We start from the raw sequence: 10,803 nt of genomic DNA on the forward strand, positions 1-10,803 counted from the left end.
AATACAGGGAGAGCATGCTATACATTAAATTAACAAAGTTTTTAGCCAGGCAAGAGCAACCTAACAGATTTTTAACATTGTTGCCAGCCTACGCAACATTACAGTTTTCATCAGCTAATTGATTTGATTTGCTTTAGGACTGAGAGAGGGGCAGTTTTACAGGGAATAATTTTACACAAAATATTTTTCCTTTGTGGAGATTCACATCTCTCTCTAGAAATAAACCAAAAGTGACACCAAAAAATAGTGTCTCTTTTAGCTTTTCCATATCTAAATTTCAATAATCGTTGCCAAAGAACCATATGACAAGTTCAGAGAAGAATGAGAACTGTACCTCTGAGATTCACTCACTCCAAGTTAATGAACCAGTTAAAAAAAAATCTTAGTTTTTTTAGAAGCTTACTAATCAAGTATAATGACTGATTTGCTTACTTTATATAGTAACTATGAAAATATCATATTCAAGAAACACTAACTGAATAGTGCTTGCAAAGTCTGAGTTTATAAATTTATATCAGGTATGTACATTGGCAGGGAAAATGATATTGAGAAGTGTCACAAGCCTCTTCTATTACATCAGACAAGTCCTTTCAATCACTGCTCTCTCCCCCATGCTTAATTTTTCTTCCCCATTACTCTTTATTCTCCCATCTTGCTTATATTTTCTTCTGCACTCATCACCGGGAGGTTTATGCCTGTCTTCCCAGCTCACCCCCCACCCCCAGCCATCCATAGAATATAATCTCCATGAAAGCAGGAACTTCATTTTATTCATTTCCATCTCTCATACCAGAGACTAAATAAATAACTATACTGGGCACCTTGAATATGGTGGGCATTAACCTCAGCACTACAGATACGGTGATGAATAAAATAGATACAGTCCTTTCTTTTATGGAATTTACTCTTATTTTTTAGGGTGGAAATAAGTTACCAAGCAAACAAGAACATTTCCGAAAGTGATAAACACTAAAAAAGAAAAAGGATAAAACAAGGTGATGTAATAGAGAACAATGTATATTAAGGAGTGACATTGTGACATTTGTGAATGATATGTACAAAAAACAACAAATAAATCAAGTCAAAGTGGCATTAATAGCTTAGTCAAGGACACATATAGAACTAGTAAAATACTTAGCTTGTCCTGACACGGAATATTTTTCACCATTACTTTCCTGTTATGAACACATTAAATAGAGAGACTGGTTGGCTGCATCCAGAGGAGAAAAAATGAGGTAGAACACAGAAAACCAGGAAGTCTTGAATTTTTCTTTCTAACTGTATAGTTCTGTAAGTCACTTTTGAGTGACATTTAACATTAGAACATTTTTTTCTGGAAGATAATGCTCCCTGTGCTCTGTTCCTAAACGGACAGAGCACCTGATAAAGGGAAGGACATTTTGACTATATGACTGGATCATCCAAGTAGGTTGGTTCCCAGTGTCCTAGAGCAGACATTTTGTCATAGTACAAAACAATCCCAAGCTGTCATATCTTTATGCTTATTAGAACCATGTTTATAAAATAAAATTTCCTTCCAAAGCACTAGCACTAATACAATATCTGTGTATCTATATATGCACATGTATGTATCTGCATACATATATGCACCCATCTATCAATTTTGTTTAAAATTAATGGAAAATTATGTTCCTTTTTAACCTTTCCTGTTTTTGCTTCATATTTACTCTCACAAGTTTCATTAATGCAAATGAGGCATTTCAGTTGACCCCATAATGCCACCAAAAGTTTTAAGTAACTGCAACTGGTGGGTAATAAGGTATCCATATTTTTAGGAACAGGAGTGAGGTCGGTGGAAAGGTCTCTAGATCACTTAATTCCCAGATATTATGTACTATTTTGCGACGAATACAGAAATCAGAGATACTATAAATTTCAATGGAAGCCCATCTGATTCAGAGCGATGTATACATTAAATTATGCTTGTTACTGCCAACGGTGTTGTATCTGAAGTTGAATTTTCCCAATTTCTCAGAAGTGACAGTTAAGTTATAATCTCAGCATGTTCAGCATGCTTAATGAACTCCTTGGGGAGAACAGAATATCTGTAACACAATTAACTTCCCATTCTTATGTAAATGAGGAGCTTCAGAGTCCCTGATGGAAGCCTGCTTTTTGGCTACAGTTAGCAAATGTATGCTATTAAATGACACATGGAGCCTTAAGCTGAAATTTAGACTTCACTAATTTGTGCTGTGACATGTGCAAAGTGCTTTGGAGGAAATATGAAACCCAGTTGTTTAAATGTAGCTGATGAAATAGGGCTTATCACCCTTGGCTAAACATCAGCAGCCTGACGGCTTTTACCCGTTTCTGCACTTTCAGAAGGAATATGCAACCTGTCTTTCACTCGCAATATTTGCTTTAATATTACCATTCTCTCACTCCATAACTGAAGTTATTTTTCTCAGATAAAACAAATACAATAGAAAAAAAAACTGTGTCTTTTCTTCAGTTCTCTTCAAAAGTGAATATTCACTCAGCCAATATTTACTGAGGATCTAAAATCAGCCATTTTCTACATCAGCCTTCAAATTATACTTAAAAAATTTAAAGGTAAATCACTTCCTGTAAAGAATAGCAATTAGGAAAATGTCATACACAAAATTACATGTATTCTTTTGTGGCATTTTTTAACATGCGTAGTATCGGGACAAGTTTTATGAAATCTGAATGTTAAAAAACAAATCTGAGATTTAAAATGTGTTTCTTTTTAAAAAAAAAATGTGTTTCTCCGATAAGCCATGCAGGAATAATATTTAAAATAAAATCATCTAGCCCAGAGAGTATACCTACAAAATAAGCGAATAAACATACCAAAAGAAAAGCCCCCAAATACCTTTAGATGTCAAGAAGGATGACTACTTACTTAAGGGAAACAGGATTTTCAGGGGGTAATGAAAATGTTTTGGAACTAGAGGTAGTGGTTGTAATGATGTGTTTTTGGAGTAGTGTTTTTGGGGTGTCTGGAGCCCATGGCAAAGGAAAAATTCTTGTGATGTCTTTGGTGCAAAAAGGTGGTTTTATTAAAGCAGGGGGAATGGGACCCGTGCGCAGAGCTGCTGCACTGGGATTGTGAGGAGCAACTGATTATATACTATGGGGTTGGGGGGAGGTAAAGGTAAGGGGAAGTTCCGAAAGGATATTCATATGCTGAAGAAAACTCATGGGGGTACCAGAGGCCTTGCTCTGGTCAAAGGAAGGTTGTTTTTCCCTCTAGCAAGGTATTAACATTAAGACAGTTGGGAGCCTCCTGGAGGAACATTACACTCTGCCTGCCTCAAGTATTTGTCAATGGGCTGCAGGTTATAAGGACATTTAATCTTATCTAAATTTCCTTCTGCCTTTGTTTCCCACATCAGACCACACTCAGAATGCACAAAATGCCACAGGATTTTTCACTTTATAATGGTTTAATTATAAGTTATTTATATAAACTATTTATATAAACTCTTTTTTCTTGCCCTATTCAGAGGCAAGAATTTTATGTTATGTGTATTTTACCTCAAAAAAAAAGGTAAATATAATCTGAAATATATTATGTTTACCTTAAATATGGACTTTAAAATTAGGGAAAACTGTGATTATTTAATGTTCTTGAAATAAAAATAATTCTTAAAAATTAATTCCACAAAAAAAAATGCCTTGCTTCAGTTAAATTTGGAAAAAAAAAAAAAAAAAGGCAACATAGTCTTTGACTTCTGCCCATCTCTTCCCAGAAATTTTGCCAAACCTCTTGAGCCAGTTTTCTTTTTCAGGCACAGATTGTGGTGTTCAAGCTCGAAGATTTGTAAAATTTGTATTTATCAAAGGTGGCAGGGCAAAAATAATTATTTTTATTTCCTAAGAACGTGGAAATAACATTGTCTGCAATTCTTAAAATATAATTTTATCTGTAATGGATCAGAAATGATTAAATAGAACATTATTTTAAAAAGGAAGAATGGTTCCCAGTTGTTTCGGGACTTTTATACCCTTAATGCCTGCAGTTCTTGGTCACGCTGCTTCAAAGAATGAAGAGGTAGACCAGACAAAGAGTGATGGGCGGCAAAGCAAAATTTATTGAGCAAAAGTTTAAAGCTCCCTGAGAGGGAGAGGGGCCTGAGAGGGTTGCCCTTGGAGTTTCTATGTTTAAGGGGTTTTATGAGCTCTCTTTTGTAGAACTATGTTAAGCAATCAGGGTGTGCTGAGTCATGCCAATCAGGGCTTTGGTCACGTATCTGTCAACCTATTAGGTTAATAATGTCCATGCGTTAATGGTCTGTTTTTTGCTGACATCTGGAGGCTTATGTCCTAACTGCCCTTTGCCCATAATATTGACAAATGCTTTGTGGTTAATTGCCTTATTTTAGGACCTTTTGCAAAAGTCATTTCTGCAAGGGCTGCAAAGCAAAATGTTAGTGGGGTCCTGTCTAAGCTGCAAAACAGGATGTCAGGGCTGTTGTATCTTAGCTGTCCTGACTCCATATTTTCTTGTTGGGGGCCCTGGCCCTGACTACCTAACTGTCCAACTAACTCCTAACACAGTGAAATTCTGACTCTGATCCCACTTTTGATTACTAAGTCTAATCATCAGTTCTATTATATGGGTTCTTCCTCACACATCTAGGTAATTCTCTGACACCACCTCGCTGTCCTACAATTCGGCTCAACTCTGATACCAGGGGATTTACTTCCAGAGATAGCTTCAGATCCCACAGGTTAAAGACTCAGTCCCACAAGACCGCCCCCCACTTCAGACGTCAGTAGCAAGTCCAAATTGTTACTGTGCTTCTCACCTACTGACTATACACCAGAGGTTCCCAGGAACTCCTACCTGGGCTTGATTAACTTGCTAGAACTGTTCACAGAACTCAGAGAAGCATTTTACTTTCTAGATTACTGGTTTATTATAAAAGGACATAACTCAGGGGCAGCCAGATGACATAGGGTTAGGTGTGGGGAAAGGGCACAGAGCTCCCCTCCCCTCCCCTCTCTGAGGGCTCCACTCTTTCCCCACCTCCCCATGTTTACTAAATGGGATACTCTCCAAACACCATCCTTTTACCCTTTTAGGGAGTCTTTATTACATAGTCATGATTGATTAAAAAATTGGTCATTGACAATTGACTTAACCTCCAGCCCCACTCTTCTCCCCAAAGGTATGGGGGAGACTGAAATTTCAAATCTCAGATCACAGAGTTGGGTCCCCTGGCAACCAGCCCCATCTGTAGATTGCCTAGATGGTTTCTGAAGTCACCTCATTAACATAACAAAAGACACCTTTATCACTCTCCTCACTTAAGAAATTCCAATGGTTCTAAAAGCTCTGTGCCAGAAAAGGGGAGGAAGACTAAATATATATTTCTTATTATAAATTGCAGTTTACTAATAACCTTGTGGCTTGATGAATAAAATATGTCCTGCATCATCAGAATCGATCAATAATAGAAGTACATATACACACACAAAAAAGAAGCATTAGAGAGGCGACTATCTAGCGCCATTTATTCTTGCCCTATCCAGGGGAGAGGAATCCTTGTCTTCAGAGCTGTACAGGTCCACGCAAAGCAGTAGATGTGTATTAGAGAGGTGAGTAACATCTTCCCTGGATCTGATTTCCATCCTCTCAAGTGTGCATATTCTTCTGCTTTAATTGGCTTCTCATTCATATACTTTGTGATTATCGCTATTGTGATCCTGTCTGGTGAAAGAAAGTCATTGTTTTTGTATTACTAATTTAGGTTTTGAGAATGAAAGTCTGAAGGCCTCAACCCTGTGACAAATCTTTTGCCAAGATGATGCCGCCCTCTAAGAATCTATTATTGAAGTCAATTTGATGTGGCCAGTCATAGCTTTGTTTTGCTTATAATTTCCATTTAGGATTTATAACCCCTTAAAAGGCACTTTGTATTTTTAAAAATATGAAGATTAAATGTGGAACATTGAAAAAAACTGTATTAGTAGAGTTTATGCAGGAAGTAAGAACCTCGTAGCCTAGGCCATAGGTTACTGGAGGAGGGTGAGAGTGTGTGGATGGGAGCTGGGCCAGACTAGCTGACCCCAGCCTCAATGAGCTCACCTCCAGTCAAATTTAAAAAGAGTCCTTGAGGCTAGTTGAAATCAATAAAAAATACAGTCACTGAGTTTTGCAATGGATTGTTATGCAGCAGTAATAACTGATACAGCAAGATATATTAAACAAAAATGAGTCACACTGTTTAGACCTTGAGTTAGAAGAGAAAGAGAAGGAAGGAAAAGAAGACAATAATTGAAAATCACAAGGCAATTAGGGAAATTTGAACACTGATTGCTTATTTAGTGAAGTTAATAATAATTATTACTTTCCCAGGTGTGAGAAAATGTCTGTGGTTGTGCTTATTAAAGATTTCTTTTCTTCTACAAATACAGTCTCTAATAATGATGGATAAAATGGTGGGGGAGGGAGAAACCAGCTGAAGCAAGTATATACAAGAGTTGATAACTTGATGTAGATGGTGAGTATATGGAGATATGATGTATTTCTAAAATTATCTCCAAGTTTTAATAGAGATGGAGTAAATAGAACATACGTAAGTTGAACGGAGGTGTAAACAAAGTAATTAATTAATATTAATTATACATAGGATAGGATGGCAGTAGCAAATGTTAAATATTCATAAGGGACATTGTCACTTCCATATTGACAGCTATGACCATCCCTAAATTAACCACCCAGTGGTGACATTCACTCTGGCCCGTATATCTTCTGCCCAAAGCACAGCAATAGCATCGTAGAGCTGTCATCAGGTTATCTGCAAATTATAGCTGCAGCCGGATCTGCTTGCCTCTACTTCTTTTCTATTGAACAAGTGTGGCGTGGCTTTATATATCTTTGTCCACTAAGTCTTCTCACCTACCATGAACTTTGATCCTCAAAAATCACACTATTAATGGAGAAGGCTGATTGCAGCAGATAAAGCATAAGACACATGGACACTGTACAATATAGAATTCAGGAAATGTGGTTCTTCCATCCTGCTTGCACCCTATCCTAAGCATGTTAATCTATCCAATTCTTTCTTTCTCTTTGATTCTTGCTCTGCTTTAGATAGATTCAATAAGCCATGCAGTTTAAACTGAAATTGTTTGTCTATGATTCTTTCTGTTCCATGGCCTCTAAAATAGCCTGTTTGTAATATACAGATCAGTATGTGTGTGTATATGTATACATACGCACATAACACACCCATGTGCATACATATATGCATATATATACACTGACTTGCAATACCTACTGTATTTTGTATATGTTTTATTTTATACACAAAAACATTAGTGTATATATATAGGTATATGAAACAATATTAGATGTGGTATTTTTAGAAAAACATTTTATGATTAAACCAGGAATGTGCGATTTTTTTTTTTTTTTTTTTTTATTTGAGAGAGAGAGAATGAGAGACAGAGAGCATGAGAGGGAGGAGGGTCAGAGGGAGAAGCAGACTCCCTGCTGAGCAGGGAGCCCGATGCGGGACTCGATCCCGGGACTCCAGGATCATGACCTGAGCCGAAGGCAGTCGCTTAACCAACTGAACCACCCAGGCGCCCCTGAAATTTTTTTTCTTTATTCTTTTTTTTTTTTTTTTTTTTTTTTTGAGAGAGAGTGTGTGTGAGAGCAGGGGAAGAAGCAGAGGGAGAGAGAGAATCTTAAGCAGACTCCTCGCCCGGCACAGAGTCTGACATGGGACTTGCTCTCATGACCTTGAGATCGTGACCTGAGCCGAAATCAAGAGTTGGACACTTAACTAACTGAGCCACCCAGGTGCCCCTGAAATTTTTATTTTCAAACCAATAAAATTTGAAGCACAGATCAATATTGCATTCTTGTGTATTTTTTATCCTAATTGCTTTTCATAAGTAACACAAGACAGGTCTGTGTTAATTTTACATATATAAAATTATGGAAAGTGTTATATATATATGTTAAATGGAATACTTCAATGCATTACTTAGGATATTATCATTAGTCCATTCTCTTCACTTTATTCAGAAGTCCTGGGTAAGCAGGGCTGCTTAGATGATGATGTCATTGACTTTTGACCCCATCTGTATGCCATGACATGTTTGAAGCAACCATATGATGTGTTGCATTGTATCCCTCTCAGATTATCTGCGAACTTTATGAACAGCTGTGAATGCATTTCCATAAACCTGCGGTTGCTGAATAATCAAACTTCATTTTAACAATGAAAATCTTCTCTGACTTGTTAAAAAAAAAAAGAGGGGGGTGTGAACATTAAAAGATCAGGGTAGCAGAGTACAAACTACAGAGGAGCTTCAAATAATAATTTTGACCAATTACTAAACATAGAACAACCTGTAAAATAAATTATTTTAATCAATATATTTAAAGCAATAATAACAAATATGATAAAATATTTTTAATATTTAATAGCACAGATGCAAAATGATATTATAGTAAAACCACAGTTTGATCACTATGTAATTCATCAAATAATTTGATGCAGTCATGTTACAAAACAGCTTGTTTTATTTTAAAACAGTTATGAGCTCTTTTGCAAGATATTCTGTTCTTTTCTTACATATTCTTCATTAAGCCCAATAGGTCTATAAAATGTCTTTATCCAATGGAGATAGAGACCATAAAACAAGCTGAATAACTGAACATTTCATTTCATTTCAGCACTAACTAGTCTTATAAAGATCACTTAGGGAATGCCATTTTTGTATTTTTTCCCAATACCAAACTTCTTTTCTGAAATCTTAATGCCTCTTTTTTGAAAGATTACTTTAAATCCCATTTAAAGCTATTAGATTTCTCTGATGAATATTTTAGAGATAGATCTCATGGCACCCTTAAAGTTAAAAAAAATAATAATAGGGAGAAATTTCTTTCATGTCAAGAAACTGAATCAATACTTAATTCATTCAAAGTCATTTTAATCAAGGCATATATGATGTACAATTTTAGATATCAATTCACAAAAATTTATAAAACATTTTTATGTACAATGACCAATCTGTGAAAAGTGGGATAAACATTGTAGATAAATTTAAAAGACACATAAAAATTATTTTGTGTAAAACATCAAATCATTATTGCATGTTGTTTACCTTTATTTTATGGAAAATAAATACCTCAGTTAATTTTTGACAAATATAAGCATGAAGCTTTATGCCACAAAGGACAAAGATAAGAGTCAAAACCATACGTGATGGCTAAATTTTAGTGTTGCTTAACTAAGTTACCATGTTAGTTTTCTAGGGCTGCCATAACAGAGGACCATGACTGGGTGGCTTAAATAATAGAAATTTATCTTGTCACAGTTCTAGAGGCTAGAAATCTTGAGATCAAGGTGTCGGCAAGGTTGGTTTCCTCTGTGACCTCTCTCCTGAGCTGGTAGATGGCCATCTCCCTGTGTCTCCACGTGGTCTTCCATCTGTCACTGCCTGTGTACAAACTCCTCAAGGACACCAGTCATACTGGATTAGGGACCATCCTAAACAACCTCACTTCAATGTGATTACCTTTTAAGAGGTCCTACCTTCCAATTCAGTTACATTCTGAGGTACTGGGATGTAGGACTTCAGCATACAAATTTTAGGTAGCTGCACATAAAGACAAATTGGCATTAAAAAAAACCCCATTACTGTAAATTCAGTCTACTCTTTGAGAAGTGTGCATCTCTAAGCGTTTGCCTACAGCACAGAAGTCTTCACGAACAAAATGACCATGGCAATATTTTTATTGAAACCAAGAAGCAGAGATTTATCTTTTGTATTAGTCTGAGTTCTCCAGAAAAACAAATAAATAGGATACACACACACACATTTATTACACACAATTACTGAGGATGAGTCATCTCAAGATCTGCAGTCAGAGACATAGGCGAACTGATGGTATATTCCTAGTCTAAATCTGAGTCTGAAGACCAGACCAGTGTCCCAGAGCAAAGATAGGCAGAAAGAGCAAATTGTCTCTTATTCAGCCCTTTGTTCTATCCAGGCCTTCACAGATTGAATGAGACCCAATAACACTGGAGAAGGCAAACTGTTTTACTCAGTCTACCAATTCAAATGTTCTTCTCTTCCGGAAATACCCTCACAGACCTACTCACAATAACGTTTAACAAGTATCTGGGCCCAGTCAAGCTGACCTATAAAATTAACCATCATACCTTTTAACCCCTACACTCCTATCTCCTAACACAATGGCAGAAAGATTTTGTGAGTTCTAAAGGTTTTACAATTTTGAGGGCCACCTCTCAGGAAAATAAAAAATAGTAGGATTAAAAGTAAAAATAGGCACCAGATGAATAGTAATTTAGAACAAGAAACCAAATCACATCAAATAGAATCTTTAACAATGTCAAATGGTAGTGATGACAATGAAGGGATCAATTCTACTCCTTCCTTGCTAGAGCCTTCAGGAAAAAAACAAGCAATGTCAATATATAATAACATATAATATCTCATATATATTATCTCATACATTAGATATGAGATATCTGTATCTCTGTCTACCCATCTACCTGTCCATCTATCTATCAAAGATATTGTCCTGTCCTCCCAGGGAAGCCCTTTCAGTGTTATCACTGATCTTAACAGTAATCCAAATGAACACCATAACTTGAGGAAGTGTGGTTGAAAGATTGGGCTTTTTAGGTAAATGGAAACCTCACAAGGCCGGCATCAGAACAAAATGGCCATGAATATGTGTGGCAGTGGCAAATCTAGAGCATTCAGCATGAATTTCATTTCACAGAGAAACCACTTCCCACTGTGAGTCTTCTGTAGGAG

This window comes from Leptonychotes weddellii, chromosome 3, assembly GCF_054177405.1.
Source record: "Leptonychotes weddellii isolate Sample4059 chromosome 3, ASM5417740v2, whole genome shotgun sequence".
NCBI classification, from domain to species: Eukaryota; Metazoa; Chordata; class Mammalia; order Carnivora; family Phocidae; genus Leptonychotes; species Leptonychotes weddellii.